This window comes from Megalobrama amblycephala, linkage group LG1, assembly GCF_018812025.1.
Source record: "Megalobrama amblycephala isolate DHTTF-2021 linkage group LG1, ASM1881202v1, whole genome shotgun sequence".
NCBI lineage: Eukaryota > Metazoa > Chordata > Actinopteri > Cypriniformes > Xenocyprididae > Megalobrama > Megalobrama amblycephala.
The window spans coordinates 55,856,780-55,873,603 of record NC_063044.1 but is presented as its reverse complement, the minus strand read 5'-3'; the positions used below and the strand labels follow the sequence as shown (position 1 = coordinate 55,873,603).

The 16,824-nt window shown below is 36.5% G+C and overlaps 1 protein-coding gene across 2 annotated transcripts in view; it reads right to left on the bottom strand.

The window, feature by feature from the left end:
- Nucleotides 1-16,446, bottom strand: part of emp2 (epithelial membrane protein 2) — a 38,546-nt gene extending 22,100 nt beyond the window's left edge. The window contains exon 1 of one of the 2 annotated variants that reach the window (XM_048202796.1): nt 16,145-16,446. The gene's annotated coding sequence lies outside the window, so the exon portion shown is untranslated. Of the gene's footprint in view, nt 1-1,369; nt 1,541-16,144 lie in introns of those variants that run through there. The other variant, XM_048202787.1, reaches the window with a different exon arrangement.
- Between the last annotated feature and the right edge of the window lie 378 nt (nt 16,447-16,824).

Genomic DNA, 16,824 nt, shown 5'->3' with positions numbered 1-16,824 from the left:
GCCACCTATTCTCTTGAAAGCCCTGTGAGCAGCACATTTCTGAGTGTCATCAGTTAGATCAATCAGAGACCCAAAACAAAAGAGAAAAAAAAAACTGAGGTTGGAAACAACTTAGTCAATAAACGACTGGAAAAATCTCTTACTATTGCAGCATGGAAAATTAATACATGGAAAAAAGCCATCACTGTCCAAATCATCCAATACAGACTCTCAACAGGGGAGTTGGTGCGAAATGGCCACCACAACAGAGTTGTGGCATGGGTGATGTATGGATAGGTTGGACTCCCACACAAACTGTGTGTAGAATGATAAATATGTTTCAAATAACCGTGGATATGAGTTTTCATGGTGGCCAGACTATACATCACACTGTGTTTTAAAGGCTTGTGCATATATCCTTTCTTAGAGCGGTTTGGCTTTTGATGGGTCGGTTTGAATTATGGCACTCACTGCGGCTGTGTGTGTGTTGTAATAGCAGAGCAGACGGGCATCCGGAAATCCAGTCCAGTGAAAACGTCTGCACCTCATGAACACACTTCTCACTCCCCACCCCCAAAACAGTCCCACGAGCAACACGCTGGAATGTGCCACCAAGAAAGCACTGCGACTATCTGTCTTGCACAAACTAAACTGAGTGAGATAAAATGCCACACGTGCAAAATTAATCAGACATGCAAAACATGTCGTAGAACCACCTCAAGAACAACACTTGGTCTTGTAAAGCACAAAACATCACACCCTCTACATCTAATATACATCTTTTTCGTAACATCTACATCTGTTTTTCATCTACAACATCTTTTAACTGGAACATGATTGTTAATTGAATATTGACTATGTTGACAGATAAAATGCTTTCACCAGGGGGCGATATGGGAGACAAAGTTAGTGGTTCTTCACTCTAAACAATTTTAAAACGCACAACCGCCAAACATGAGAACAAATGCTAAAGATTTATGTGTAGAATTAATGTTTTTTTTCCAAACATAGTTTTTATTTTCTGATGTAAAAACTAAAGTCAAACTAGATTCTCTTCATTGGTTCAAAGCAGAATTAAAAAAGATTACAAGTAAACAAAACATGTCTAAGAATATTAAGTAAAGTCTAGTAATAAGTATAAGCGAGTGATTCACCAGTGAAGCATCACCGCCAACGCCCCTTTCCTCACAAACTTTCCTCTCTTCAGTTTAAAAGGCTATAAACTCTCAAACACACAAATAAAACCTTGTAGACAGCAATAAATTAACTGTCTACTGACTCCAGCCAGTATTTTCTAGACATCACAGATGCTGTGATCCTCTCTAAGAGTTTCATCACTCACCTAAAAACTGTTTGCATGCAGAAAAAGTTAATTATGATTCACACTCACCGCTGTAGAGAAGCCTGAAGGGTCAAATATTGTATAGTCTGGAAAGGGCAGCCAGATGTGGAGACGAAGTGATGCAAGCGTGAACGTGACTGCAGGGTAAACGTAGTAGTAGTGAAATGAAGAAAAAGTGTGCGCTCCTCCTCTCCAAAATCCTGAACTGCCCAGAACTCTGGTTGGGTGTGGTCTGGAACTCAATACGTGTTGTGCTGTGCTGAGGAAGGGAGGGAGGGGAAGCTTTTCTGGAAGCATTAGGTGTTGACATTATGTACTGAATTCTTTGTGGAATGCTTCCTTTTGAATCTGGAAAAGGTTTAAGACTTCAGAAGTCAACATCACATGTCATTTGTCCTAAAACAGCCCGCTTAAAATGTCTCGTGCATCTATTTTTCCTTTCATTCTCACGTGCTCTCGAAGGAGAGTGTGACAGATTTGGTTGGTGGCTTTTGTGTGTGTCTATATGTGGTTCTCTGTGGTGTTGAAGAAGACCAAGAGTGCAGAGGAAAGTCTTAGCCTGTTGCTGGCGGGAACTGAGAATGAGGCCAGCAGCAGGAAGAGTGGGGCGAGGAGATTTACTCACAAAGGAAACTGTTAAATCCAACAGCTTCGCCCCCAAATTCAGCCACTGAATGCTCAGCTACCTCTCCCTTGTTCTTTTGCTTCTGTGGACATACAGATGGTTATCCAGATATATGCCTATAGTTAAGTACAGTACATATATATATCAACAGATAAGAACTGTTTAGCTACAACTGTATTTGTAGTTCCTCTGCACATATTTATTATGTAACAGGGTCATACTGATATACAGCATTGTTTTATGCCATCTGCAGCCATCTGCAAATATTTGTGTCTTTTCATTTCCTGTGTGCTCCTCCCTTTTGCATTACATCCCCAGGATTCTGGCTCCCTGGGTTTCCTGAGTGTGTGTATGAGATCTAAGCAAGTTGACTTTATGGGTTCACTGACTCTGATCCAGACTAAGACCGGACTGATTGGACAACAGTGCTTAAAAATGGTGTGGTACATTTTAAAACTCTTTTTCTTTCTGTAAATAGCTGTTGCTTTTACAGGAAATGCAGCTTCTCAACAAAAAAGACCAAATATATTTTTATCTGATCTCAAACTTGGGGAAATTTATGAACTACTACAGTAAATTTTGTAGACAAACTTTAATAAGGTTAACCCTAATTAACAGGAAAATGATTCACCATCACTAGTAAATTGTAAAAATGTATAGTGAGATTCCAAACTGAAAATCAGAGATTCAAAAGTTTTCTGAATTTTCTACATTTAATATTATGATGTAAAGTAATGAAGATATATTTAAGATTCTCCACTATTTTTAAGTCAGTAGGTCAATTAAATAACAAAATATGTGAGAATAACCATGTTAACACTTTCTAGATTTCTTTTTTGACATTAAAATAACTCAAAATAGATTCTACCGACTCTACCGAAGTTAACATCTATTGCAGCCTTTATCATCCATGGGGGTTTCAGACAATTCCTTGGATGCCTGTACAAAGTACTGTATTGGATTTGTCATGGAAAAACAAATCTTGTCAGTCTCACTCAATGATTGTGCTCATTTACAACTTCAGACTTGTATCTTTTAAAGGATTAGTCCACTTTTAAATACACTTTTCCTGATAAATTTACTCACCCCCATGTCATCCAAGATGTTCATGTCTTTCTTTCGTCAGTCGAAAAGAAATGAAGGTTTTTGAGGAAAACATTCCAGGATTTCTTCATAACGCTTACGCTGAATGTCCTACGCTTTCCCTATTCTACTTACGGAACGAACGCGGCGCCAGTTTCGTTTTTTTCCGTAAGTTGAATAGGGAAGGCGTAGAACATTCAGCGTAAGCGTTATGAAGAATGTGGAAGCGGAAAGTACGTTCAAGGCGATATTTTGTTTATAAAGCATAAACGGTTGTATTTTTTTCGAAAATGACCGATCGTATCGCTAGATAAGACCCTTATTACTCATCTGGTATCGTTTAAAGCCCTTGAAGCTGCACTGAAACTGTAATTTTGACCTTCAACCTGTTGGTAGCCATTGAAATACACTATAAGGAGAATAATCCTGGAATGTTTTCCTCAAAAACCTTCATTTCTTTTCGACTGACGAAAGAAAGACATGAACATCTTGGATGACAAGGGGGTGAGTAAATTTATCAGGAAAAGTGTATTTAAAAGTGGACTAATCCTTTAAGTTTACCCTAGTTCCAAAATTTTGAAAACTCAATATGTAACAATGCAAAATTCCATTCTAGAAGGAAGAGTTTCCAAGCATGCAAACTCCTCCACTGCTCTTCAGTCAATGCGTTCCTCTTTTGTCGCTCAGCTGTCATACTCTGCAGTGATTACAGAGCAGGCAAACTTTGCTCATGCTATATTTACATTCACTATGGGTTCTGAAGTTCCATTGTTCAATTAAAGACAGCAGAAATACAACTTTTGAAAGCACTGCCAAGAGAAATGCCTATGAGCCGCTTTTACACACAGCCCACATTTATGCTGTTCAAAACATATGTACACAAACAATTCCTACTTGATCATGTCATGCAGGTGAAAACTGGTTCTTATCTGCCTGTCTTGCACATTTCAGCCATGTATACTTTTGTTGACAAAATTATCCGAGCACAGAGGGATGTAATAAAGAAAGTTTAACGCAGTAAAATGTGTATTTACCATTAGGCCTTTAAAAAAGGCTGTTAAACTGCAAGATATTGCAGTAAAAGTTACAGCATGTTAAGATTTTCATGATTTTTTTATCACAACATTTTTTCTTTTGTCAAATCAACTTCAATAATTAATGTGGTTCAGATAACATAATATTTTGAGATTCTGTTGATTAAACTAATCGCCTTCATTGTATTAACTGAAATTTTTAATTTCAATGAACTCAAAATTAAGGCAATCAGGTAACTTACTTTTTTTAGTTCACTTTCAAATGAAAATGACCCCAAGCTTTACTCACCCTCAAGCCGTATATGACTTTCTTCTTTCTGATGAACACAATCTAAGATATTTCAGTCTGAGCTTTATAATGGCAGTGAACGGGATCAACGCGTATGAGCTGAAGAAAGGGTTTCCATCTACATCCATCCATCATAAACGTACTCCACATGGCTCCAGGGGTTAATAAAGGCCTTCTGAAGCGATGTGTTTGTGTAAAAAAAATATCCATATTTAACAAGTTATAAAGTAAAATATCGAGCTTCCACTAGACTACCTTCCGTATTCAAGACTGGCGGCGCGTCAGTTACACTTTTTCCATAAGTTGAATAGGGAAGGCATAGGATGTAGCGTAAGCTTTTTGAACTGCAAGAGTTTACACTTTCTTTGTACAGAAGGCGGTCTGACAGAAGCTAGATATTTTACTTCATAACTTGTTAAATATGGAGTTTCTTTTTACACAAACGCATCATTTCGCTTCAGAAGGCCTTTATTAACCCCCCAGAGCCATGTGGAGGCACTTTCTTCAGGTCATACTAGTGACCCCTGTTGTGCCATTGTAAAGCTTGGATGCGTCAGGATATTTGAGGGGAGTAAAGCTTGGGCTAATTTTCATTTGAAAGTGAACTAATCCTTTTTTTTTTAAGTTAAAACAACAATTCTTTTTTACAGTGTAGGTGTCAAAATAAAATAAAATACTGTTGCAGTGAGTTAAAGGTAAAGTGTGTAATTTCTGCATAACTAGCATCACCAAATAGAACTGCCATCTAGCACTGGTCTAACAAACAGACAGTCCCGCCCCAAAATCAGACCACTGGTTAACTCAATGTTGCGATGTTGGTCAGCCCATCTTTTGCTTATCAAAAAGTTACACCCATCATCTCTATGCTTTGTTTACAATTAAAAAGTTTCTGGTTTCGATCAGACATAGCAGGTTTATGTGCTCAGAATTTGTGCTGGATGCCTGGATGCTTCTGGCTCAGTCAGTGCAGTGATGTGGAAACTCTGGAGATCCAGACAGCTGTGAAACAGCAGGCTGACTGCCAAACAGCGCAGAATAAGGTGGAGCCAAAGACTAGGGAGTCCCTACCGTGGCCTCTCTAAACCCTCTGAACTGGTCTAGCATTGTGCTTCAGATCTCTGCCTAATGAGAAAGGATAAATGGAACAAGTATTCCATTTCATGCATCGGGAATCTGGTGTACACTTATGCAGACTAATGTCAGATCAGAGCCCATTGAGTGGATTATTTATTTCTTTGTTTATAGTGTACAGTCTATCATCCTTCCAATGTACTTATCACTATTGTCAAATATAAGTTTTGGAACAACAAACCATCTCCAAGTTAAGGCTGAAGTTAAGTCTTTTTTTTTTTTAATTGCAAGAACAATGACTGTTTTCAAACAGGTTCCCTAAACACTCCTCCCCATCTCGCATTAGTCATGGACAGATAGTTATGCCCCCAATGTCACATCATTGGTTGAACCTCATTAGGCAGAGATGTTGCTATGTTAGGCTGGTTTGTTAAAAAAAAACAATATATATATTTGTATAAAAATGTCTTAAAGGCTTGTGCACACTGGGACGATTATTTAAAAAAAAAAAAAAAAACCTCAGGTTCGTTTTTTAGGTTTGACACACGTGTTAAAAACTGGCCGACCGATGAGATAGGTACTTTTGTTCACGTTCCTGGAGCTGCTGAAGTTACAGTAAAACATGACTTGGTGGCACTTAAGCACAAAACGTTCTTGCCGAGCACACATTGATCCCTAAGAAGACAACAACGAAGAGGAAGTAAGTAGACGAAAAAAAGACCCCTACAAACTATGGGTGCTCTGCCAGTTCTTGGCCACACCAATAGATGTGTATTATATGCCATTTTATTTCTGTATTTTTATTGTTGTTTTTAACATTCATGAAATATAGTTGAGAATGTCTATTTCATAAATATGTTTATTTGCATTCTGTCATTGTGACTTATTTGCACTACCATTTCCAACTGCCATCTCCTCATCTTTATGCCATATATGCCATATTTTATCTGTATTTTTATTGTTTTATTTACATTCAAGAAATATTATTTAGAATGTCTAATTCATAAATATGTTTATTTGCACAACCGTTCACTTGCACTAAGCACAAGCACCATATACTGTCAGGGAGTGAATTTGCACATTCACTCGGCACATCGGCAGTGAAAATCGCATGAGTATGAACACAAAGACGCGTCAAAAAACGTCTCGAAAAACGCTGGCGATAAGCATGCGTGATAATCGTCCCGGTGAGCACAAGGCTTACCTAAAATGTAGTGGTTAATTTTTATAAAAGTGATCATTCACATTTCAAACAGCTCTAATGAATCATATCCATATATTCTTAGCTTGTGTGTTCCTTAATGCAAGTGTGAACAAACCATATGGCCTGATAATCAGGATTTTTGAGCAGCCAGGGTGACAAAGTGCAAAGGAGGAAGGTCAGAAGCTGCAGGCTGTTTTGGGAAGAATGCTGTGGGTGATGACCAGGACACAGGTGGAGAAGTACAGCAGTAAAACCCTGGGGGGCTGAAGTAGCTTGGACTACAACATGTAGCTGAACTTTTTAAAAGCAACAAGATTGTTTGTTTCCTTATGTGCTGGTAATTTACCATATATGCAAAACTTCATTGAATATGACGTCACTCCTTTTAGATGGCAAAAAACAATGTACACAATTCCTATAGAAATTCATATACATTAAAATGCTTTTTAATTGTAATTCAGAATAGTATATTTGAGAATAAAATGAATATTTACAGTTATTTTAATTTTGAAAGTATATGCATGTTTCCATTTGTTTTCCAATTTTCTGGTTAAAAAAAATAAAATTAAAAAAAGTTGTAAAATGTAGTATCACAATAATAAAAAAAATTAATTAATAATTATTTAATATTATGTATAAATTATTTTATACATTTAATACTGGAATAGTACAGGATGAATTGTTTTTAATAATTTACAAAAAGTAATTTTTATGTCAGTGGTGTTACAACATTCAAATATATCTGAATGTGTCCAGAGTCAGTGTAAAACATAACCTCATCCAAAACTTAAACAATCGAGGCAGTAAGATCCTTCTCTTTTATGATTCCTGCTGAGAACCTGAGCTGGTCTTAAACTCTAAGCTCTGTCCATATAGTGTACAGCGTGGAGACACCGCCCATTTGCTCAGGGGGGAATGGGGGTAAAAAAGCTCTAGTGTGTCAGCAGTAAAACCAGTTCTAACACTCCCTCCTACACTTTTCCAGTCCCATCAATAGCTGTGAACAGCACAACATTTATTTGCAGGACACGTTTTCCATGCAATTTGCATTTCATCTTTCGTTCATTTGTTTAAAAACGTGTGACCCACAGGAGAGCATTTGAGCAGATGAGTCAAGAGCTCTCCAGCCTCAAGACAGAGGCTCCTCTTTCACACTGGCATAAGCAGAATGAATTGCTTTCTCCCTGTTCTGATTAAGCTCAAGAGCTCTCGTAGCCCTGAGGAAGTGGAAGGAAATGAAGACAAAAGTGGACTTTCTGATGAATATGAATGAAAGATTTATAAAAGATCTCTAATTGTGCCCAAACATCTGAACAGAGTGTAGTTCCTGTCTGTTGTTGGAGCAGTTGTCCTTGTGCCAGCAGCTCAACAGATTATGTGTGCTTCTGACCATTGATTTGAGACCACACCTTCTGAATCAACAGACCTCAATAACGTCAATAAATAATGAGACAATAAACCTACAGTCAATTGAAGTAGACTTGGCCCTATCTCAGATGGATGACCACCTGGGTTGAGCAACATTTATAAGAACATAAGTTAGTCAATTCACAAATTAGAATTTGAAATGAATTGGTCACGATTCAATTGAAGTTGAATTTCAATTGGAATGACAGGAAGAGGAATGAATTGCATTGCAAAGAAATTAAAAACAGTCATACAATAGCAGAATTTCATTAGTTCAACCCAAGAAAATGGAAGAGAACTACACTCTAAAAAGTGCTGGGTTAAAAACAACCCAAGTTGGGTTGAAAATGGACAAACCCAGCGATTGGGTTGTTTTAACCCAGCGGTTGGGTTAAATGTTTGCCCAACCTGCTGGGTAGTTTTATTTAAACCAACTATTGTTTAAAAATTGCTATATGGCTATCTTAAAATGAACCCAAAATAGTTATTAGAAATTAAAAACCAGATGCAATTAGAGGCAACAATAATAGACAAAAGGTGAATGTTTATTAATAAGCTTTAATATTTTATTAATATAAATTTAATAGTTTAATAGTTTATTAATATACATTTATTAATAAGCAATTTAATAAATGTTTATTGTTTAATAATTACTCATTGAACATTAATAAATGTTCATTTCCAACATACTTTGGGTTAATTTTAATTAAGCAATACAGTATTTTTTAAACAATAGTTGAATTAAATAAAACAACCCAGCAGGTTGGGCAAACATTTAACCCTACCGCTGGGTTAAAACAACCCAATCGCTGGGTTTGTCCATTTTCAACCCAACTTCGGTTGTTTTTAACCCAACATTTTTTAGAGTGTAGTCTAAATAAGGACAAATTAGATCATTCTGGGAAATTAAGTTCTTCCTCCATAATCAATGACACTGAGGGCCCTATCATGCACCCAGGCGCAACACAAGTGTTTTTTGCAAGTTTCAGCCCGACGCAGTTATCATTTTCACATCCTGCACCATGTTGTTTAAATAGCAAATGCATTTGAGCCCATTTGTTCGTCCATGGGTGTGCTGGTCTGAAAACGAGGTGTGTTCAGGCGCATTGTTGGTGCATTGCTATTTTGAGGCAACTGAAATAGACTGCGCCATTGACATATATGCACTTTAGACCATGCGCATAGATCGTTAAAATAGGGCCCTGACAGTTAACTCATGAAAAATAGGCCTTATGATAACTACACTGCATCAAAAGAAAATTACACAAATGTGTTTTCTCTAGTATTGGTTTACCTAGTTCAACCACTCTGGTTCAAACTTTAACAAGATAGTTCATTGAAAAATTAATATTTGCTGTTAATTTATTCACCCACCCTCACCCTATTCGCCATCCAACAGTAAAGAAGATTTTTAGCTGAAACCGTGGTCCTCGGTGATTCATATAATGGAAGTCAGTGGGTGCCGTCACTATCCCTTAATTCTGATCTCCAAACTAAAATCATCTTATCATTGTGTTTTTGCTGTAGCTGTTAAAACACACACACACACAAATTGTTTAAACTTAAAGTGTACGTGCTTCGTCAACTTTAAATATGAGGCAAATTAACTGACAGGAAAATCAGCATTATGTTATCTCAAATCAGGGCAAATTGTCTAGATATGCATGAAATATTTTTTTCTGGTAAATAACAGTGGTTATAGTTTGTTTGTTTTTTGTAGCCAAGGCTAAGGTAAGCATCCACACAAATAGTGTATGTAAGTTTAAAAAAAAAAAAGAACATGAAATATATTCAGTGGAGTAAAAGAAGTGACAACTAGTCTCAGTCTCATCTACATTAAATAGAAAATCGTAGAGTTGCCATTTACAACATTTACGACTTCACTAGCAGTAGTTCTAATTGTCTTCAATTTTATTACTTCTACCTTCATAAATTCTAATTCAAATTCTACATCCTGTTTGCTTGCTAAATTGATTTAAAATTTCAGAACTGAACTAGAATTTGAAAGGTATTCTCAATTCAATTCTGAACAACTGCACACACTCCTGATTGACTTGTAAAACTTATGGCATCATTGAACATCTCTCACTGGTTAGACTATTCCAGGGTTGAATTACACCGCAAGCAAACATCTAACACACCTTCAATTAATCAGCATTCAGCTACCATTGACTCTGTGAAGAATGTCTGCCACACTCTTCATATGTGGCAATAAAAATCAATCGGCAGAGGTCTATTGAGGATGTGATTTGTAAGCCATGAGTGTGTTTGCACAGTGGTTTGAGGTCATTGCAGGCAATCCTCCCCTGAGACGAACATCTACTGCTGCCTCCTTCAATGTGACTAATGATCTAGTAGCCCAGCATACAACATCCCTGCCGCACTATTCAAAGGAACTATGCGTGGCTGGCATTGTAAGGAAATGCATGTCTAGATCTTTCCTTTGCTAGGAATGGATTCAGTTTATACTGGTCAAAGAGCAACAAAAATAGAAAGCTCTCTTCCTTCCTCGCAACTGTTCAGGGTTGAGTGTTTTCCTGGAGCAACTGTGTCGTAAATGGTGGTTGCAATGTCACAAGGCCAATTGGCTTGTTGGTCATGGTGACTTGCCATACATAGCTAGTTTGACCTCAGACACCTGACCTGTAGAGTTTATTGGGTTAAATTTGGTCTGACCATACAGTTTACATATAAGAGAGGGACTGCAGTGTTAGGGATCACATACACAGCATTTTCCATCCTGGCACCCACACATTCCTACATGCCAAATTTGCTTCAGCCTCAGTGCAAAAAACCCTCACAAACATCTTGGAATTTCATGATTTCACCAACTGAGAATAAATTGAGCTAATATATTTAGAAATGAGCTTGCTATTCCTTTTGTTACAGGTTGACGTTCCAGAACTCAGTCAAATAGGAGTCATTTTCTTTCAGTAAACTAAGATTGAATGACACCTTGCTAATGATGGAGCTTCAGTACAGGATCTTGGACAAGGTTCAATGGACGGCTCCCTGCTGACACAACAGGCACTATGTGTCAGTATTACTGTGCAAACAAACTGGATGAAAACACATTTATCTTCTCCAAACAGAAACTAGCTTTACTTTCAAGAATGCTGGCAAATAAAACAAGCCGTAACACAAACAGGAGTAATGTGATCAGTTCAGAAAAATGGTTTCTTAAATCAACATGAAGTCAATCGTGACAAATTTATTTTCCTGCATGTTCTTGGTCTTACTGTGAATTCATTTGTGAATGATATTCCAAAGAAAAAGTCTTTGTATCTAATCAAAATGTACTAACTTCCTAACTCTTCCTCTGAAACAACTTTTCCACTGACGTCACTTAGGCCACGTAGACTATTAGATAATGTTAACCAATAGGCCAAAAAAAACTATTTAGATATTTTTTCAGGAATCTTACATTCAGTCTGGTTTCATTCTGGTATGTAATGCCCATTCTCCAAGATCTAATCAATACCAGACGAATTACAAAATAAAATAGGTTGCAAACAGTTCCGTAAGTAAAGATTCTCAATTATGTATAAAAACCTTTTAAGGCAATGGTATTTGCTTCTCCTGAAGCTGAATCAATCAGCGTAATCTAAACTTCATTTAAAAAATATATATAATTTTTTGCAATCAATTTAATATATAAATAAATAATAATAAATGTATATATATATATATATATATATATATATATATATATATATATATATATATATATAAAATATAATTATTACTTAATTATAAATTTAATCAAGGGACTAGACTGCAATCACTCACAACTCTAAATCTCTGTTCCACACAGTAACAAATAGTGCAGCAAGGTGAAGAGGGGGAACTAAATGACAAGAGTAGTCCCTTTGATTGTCCAAAACAGGCCAGAATTTGCATGCATGAGATGCTGAATGGATGTGAAGAGCTGGCAGTCTTTAGGGGTGGTTTGCATGTCACGCATGTGCTGCTTTGTATTGCCGTTGGAAACGGGTCATACATCATTGTTTGAAAAAAATCTATCAAATTCATAAAGAGGAAGCTGGCTGAGACACCCTAACAGTTGTGGAATGAACTGATCCAGATGGACAGAGCGCTCAGAGACATGGCAGAGACATGGCAGCTTTATATGATGAACAGATTTAATTTAGGATTGTAATCACATATAAACATTGATCAGTGAACTTGTATGGTAAGCAGAAGATCAACTGTACTGGCTTGACGCACAAGAACAAACCTCATTGATTCTCACGTGTTAAGCAAGTACGGCTGAGCTTCTGTTTACCATATTTGAGTGCTCTATGTATGTTCTCTGATCAGTGTTTATATGTAAATAAAGCCTAAATTAAATCTGTTCACTATATAAAGCGATCGTGTCTCTTCAGAAGACCTGGATTAAACTGCTCAATTTATACGGATTTCTTTTAAGATCTTTTAAGATGAAGCTTTTTGAATGTTCTGGACTTTTAATGGAGAAGCAAAAATCTCTCATATTTCATAAAAAATATCTCAATTAGTGTTTCAACTGTGGAAAGACGTCAAAAAACAGCTTGTGAACAATGTCACTTAACGTTGACATTTACCTCAGGAAAGCTATCCGATGTTCATTAGTTAGCTATAAAAAAAACACTAGAGAGGAGCTTTTTACTGTTAAATATATACTTATGTTTGAAAAAAAAAATCATAATGACAAGTGTTTATGAAAACCACCTTATATGCAACTGTGTTGTAAACAAATATTTCAGTTTTATTTTATTTCTATTATACTGCAAATAGCAGTTAAATATAATAGTTTGGGCTCTGATGTTAATTTTAACCTGTAATATTTTAGTAATGTACCAAATGAGAGGGTTCCCTGTTTATATCATTAGTTGGGAAAGATTTTTTTTCCTCAAGAAAATCAAACTATTGGTATTGGCAGATATCATTCTGAATGATCAACGGAGAAATTTAGTATCAGTGCATCTCTACTTTGAAGTAAAATTTGTCAAACTGATAAGGTTCCAGATGCTTAAATAATATAAAATACCTAACATGTTCTATGCAACCAATAAATGTTGACTATTACTTAACTACAGTTGTGTGGTTTCAACTAACTTTGCAAGTGTGGATCAGAAAAGATAATTTTGTAAAAATAAATAAGTAAACAAATAAATAACTCTAATGAGGAAGAATGCCCCGTGACCCTGTTAAAATGGTTTGCTCTTCAATTTCCTCAATGTTCAAACCAAATCTATTGTGCACCCTTGCATATATGTCCGTTGTGCTTAGAAATTTGAATGAATCTTACACCTGGTGGGGTGCACAGGGAGAACTCCTGTACAAGCCCGTGCAGCGCTCCAGGTCTGTAAACAATGAATTGGCCTCCTGCTCCAGTGTGGCCTTGAAGTCAGCCAGCCAGCTGCCGCATTGTGTCACGTGCATCACTGAGGCACTGCTCCAGCATGTTTATTGTCTCATGGATATCCCAGGCCTCAATGCTACACACACACACATCATACTATATCAGAGAGGTCTAATATTACATATAATTGTTGTGCCACTGGCTCTACTGTTAGATTTCTTCCTGGTTCAATGTCAAAAGTTTCAGTTGCAAATTAAGGCAGTCTATGGAAGGAAATCTGAAAGCATTCTGTCATCAAAAAGATCTTCATTTGTGTTCCGAAGAACAAAAGTCTTACTGGTGTGGAACGACATGAGGGTGAGTATTTAATGACAGAATTTTAATTTTGGGGTAAACTGACCCTTTAAAGTTAACACAAAATCAAAATTGACAATTCTTATTTTTTATGGAATGTTGCAGTATTTATAAGAAATGATTCATCTGTGCACATCTTTTTGTTTTAAAACGTGGGCCCTCATAATCTTTAATCAAAATAACTTCTCCCTCTTGCAGTGATAACTCTGTTTACTGGTGTGAGGGTGGGACAATCTGTCACTTAGGTCCAACTATAGCAAACCACAACCAACCAATCAATTCCCGATGAACAAAATCAAGTCCCGTCCTACATTTTTTCTTGTTCGAGAAGCCGTTTCACTCAGATATACGAAAGGAAACACTATCGCAGCAGTTTCATGATAAATTTAAAGGGTTAGTTCACCCAAAAATGAAAATTCAAACTGCCAAAGTCACGTGATTTCAGTAAATGAGGCTTTGTTACGTACGTCATAAATGTTTCGAAACATTTTGAAATTTCAATGGTTCACGTGACTTTGGCAGTTTGATAAACGCTCCGAACCACTGATTTGAAACAAAAGATTCGTAAAGCTTTGAAGCTTCATGAAGCAGTGTTTTAAAATCGTCCATCACTAGATATTGTTGAATAAAGTCGTTATTTTGTTTTTTGGTGCACAAAAAGTATTCTCGTCACTTCAGAACATTAAGGTTGAACTACTGTAGTCACATGGACTGTTTTAAATATGTCTTTAGTAGCTTTCTGGGCACTGAAAGTGTTAATTTTCTTGCTGTCAATGGAGGCCTCACTGAGCCATCAGATTTTATCAAAAATATCTTAATTTGTGTTCTGAAGATGAACGAAGGTCTTACGGGCGTGTAACGACATGAGGGTGAGTAATTAATGACAGAAATTCATTTTTGGGAGAACTAATCCTTTAACAGACATGCCACTTTCTCATAATGCACAAGGAGAAATCTCCAAGCTGGCCCACGGATCTGATGCGGGCTCCTGTCTGACAAAATAAAACGTGAGCATTGAGAACTGTAGGCTAATATTAACATGAGAGGCATGTAGGGCTCTGACACAGCTGAAAGATTTCATAACAAGAGCAGACAGCATAAACAAAGGGTGAGATGTGGGCCAAACAATAATCGACTCTAAGGAATGTGTGTCTTTAAAGATAGATGACAGCTGAGTATGTGAATGAACACGGGCTGACCCGAGGGATTTGTGAGGAGCAATACTCTAAAATAAAAGGCACAGTGCTATTATTATTATTACCAGCACAATTTTCTAAAATCTTATATTAGGTATAAGGAACAGGTAGGCAAATTAAAATCTGAAAAAATTAAGATCTTAAAGGTGCAGTATGTAATAATTTTGTCCGCTAGAGGTCGCTAGAAGCCTATTCAAAACAAAGGCGTAGCTTGATGACGCCAAGTTTGAGCGTGGAATCTTGGGACATGTGGTCTTTGCATCAACGGCCGGTGCAAAAGAATAGGGATTGGACTCGGGAAGAAATCATGATCATGGATGCAATTATTCACGTTACTGTAGTATGAAGCAGAGCAGGACCGAGTGTTGTGGGAGCTGAACGAGGCCGCTGGAGCAATTGCGCAACACACGCCTCACGAGCAGCGGAGCTTTTATTATGTCACAATCGCCGGCGCCGCTTCTCCGGTCATTAGTATGAGGTAACGCAGCTCTGTTTATTATATTAGATACATTTGAGTGTGATGAAAATGATGTTATAACGTTACTCTGTGCGTTTGCTCGGCGGCTGCTGTGAGACACTGTTACACACTGCAGTAAGATTTTAGAATATCATATACTGGATGGCTTGTGTTGATAAATGGCATGCAATTAATTTTAAAATGCATTGTATGATGGAGGAAATTATGTATTACTGTTACTAAAAATAAAGCTGTATCTGACTATGTTGTGTTAGCTACTTCACAAAATGGTGTTTTTCTCTGAGGAATGGTAAAGCATGGTAAATCGAAAAAAAAAAAGACTAAACGTGTTGAGCTATATAACAACAATTAATTTTCTGTCTATAAATATATCAAAACAGTTGTTCCCTTGTCTGTTAAAACATGTAAATATTAGAGCATCTTTGGTGTTTCCATGGTTTCTACAAAATAAAACCGGAAACCGAGGGTAACGCGGGTATGACGCAATTGACAGGCGACTCCTCACACGTCCTGGAGCCTTGGTTAAAATTGCAATTTTCTCATGATTTACAAATAGTTGGAAACATTTTGGATATTGTAAGTACTCAAGTGAACAAAATATATAACACTGGCCTAGTGGTTTTTGGATATTTTACAGCAAAAATATTACATATTGCACCTTTAAACTGCTAGGAAAATCTTTTCTTGAAGGAACAGTTCTCAAACTCAAAAATTAATTTATTATTTAACGTTACTCACCTGTATGATGTTCCATATCTGCATGCAGTTACCTTTTCCATAGATGCAAAAGAAAAAATAGTCACTTATCCTTACACAAGAGACAGTTACATTGATATGTCTGTCAAGTTTACTTCTGCGTTGAAGCTGCGCGATATTTTTGGTCAGATGAACAGGCCGACACGGCAGAAGAAATCATATTTTATCAGAGATTGCATTCTGAATTCAATACAATATAATGGCGAGAAACACGTCTTTCTCTTATCGTGGGAAAGGCTAAACAAATCAAATTTTCTATTCACGAAGAATCGATTAACTGACTACACGTCGCGCAGTTTAGTTTGATTCACGAGCAAATGACTCTTATGAGATTCTTCTAATGAATCGTTCGAAAAGAAGAACTCACCGATTGGAACCAGACGAACCTTCCCACAGGAAGTAGGCTACATACTGGTCAAACATTTGGAATAATTAAGATATTTTAATGTTTCTGGAAAGAAATCTCTAAATGCTCACCATATCTGCAATTATTTTATTAAAATTCAGAAAAAACAAAAACAAAATTTATATATATATATATATATATATATATATATATATATATATATATATATATATATATATATATATATAGCGAAAAAAATGCAATTTAAAATAACTGTTTATTATTATTAATATTATTATTATTATTGATATTATTA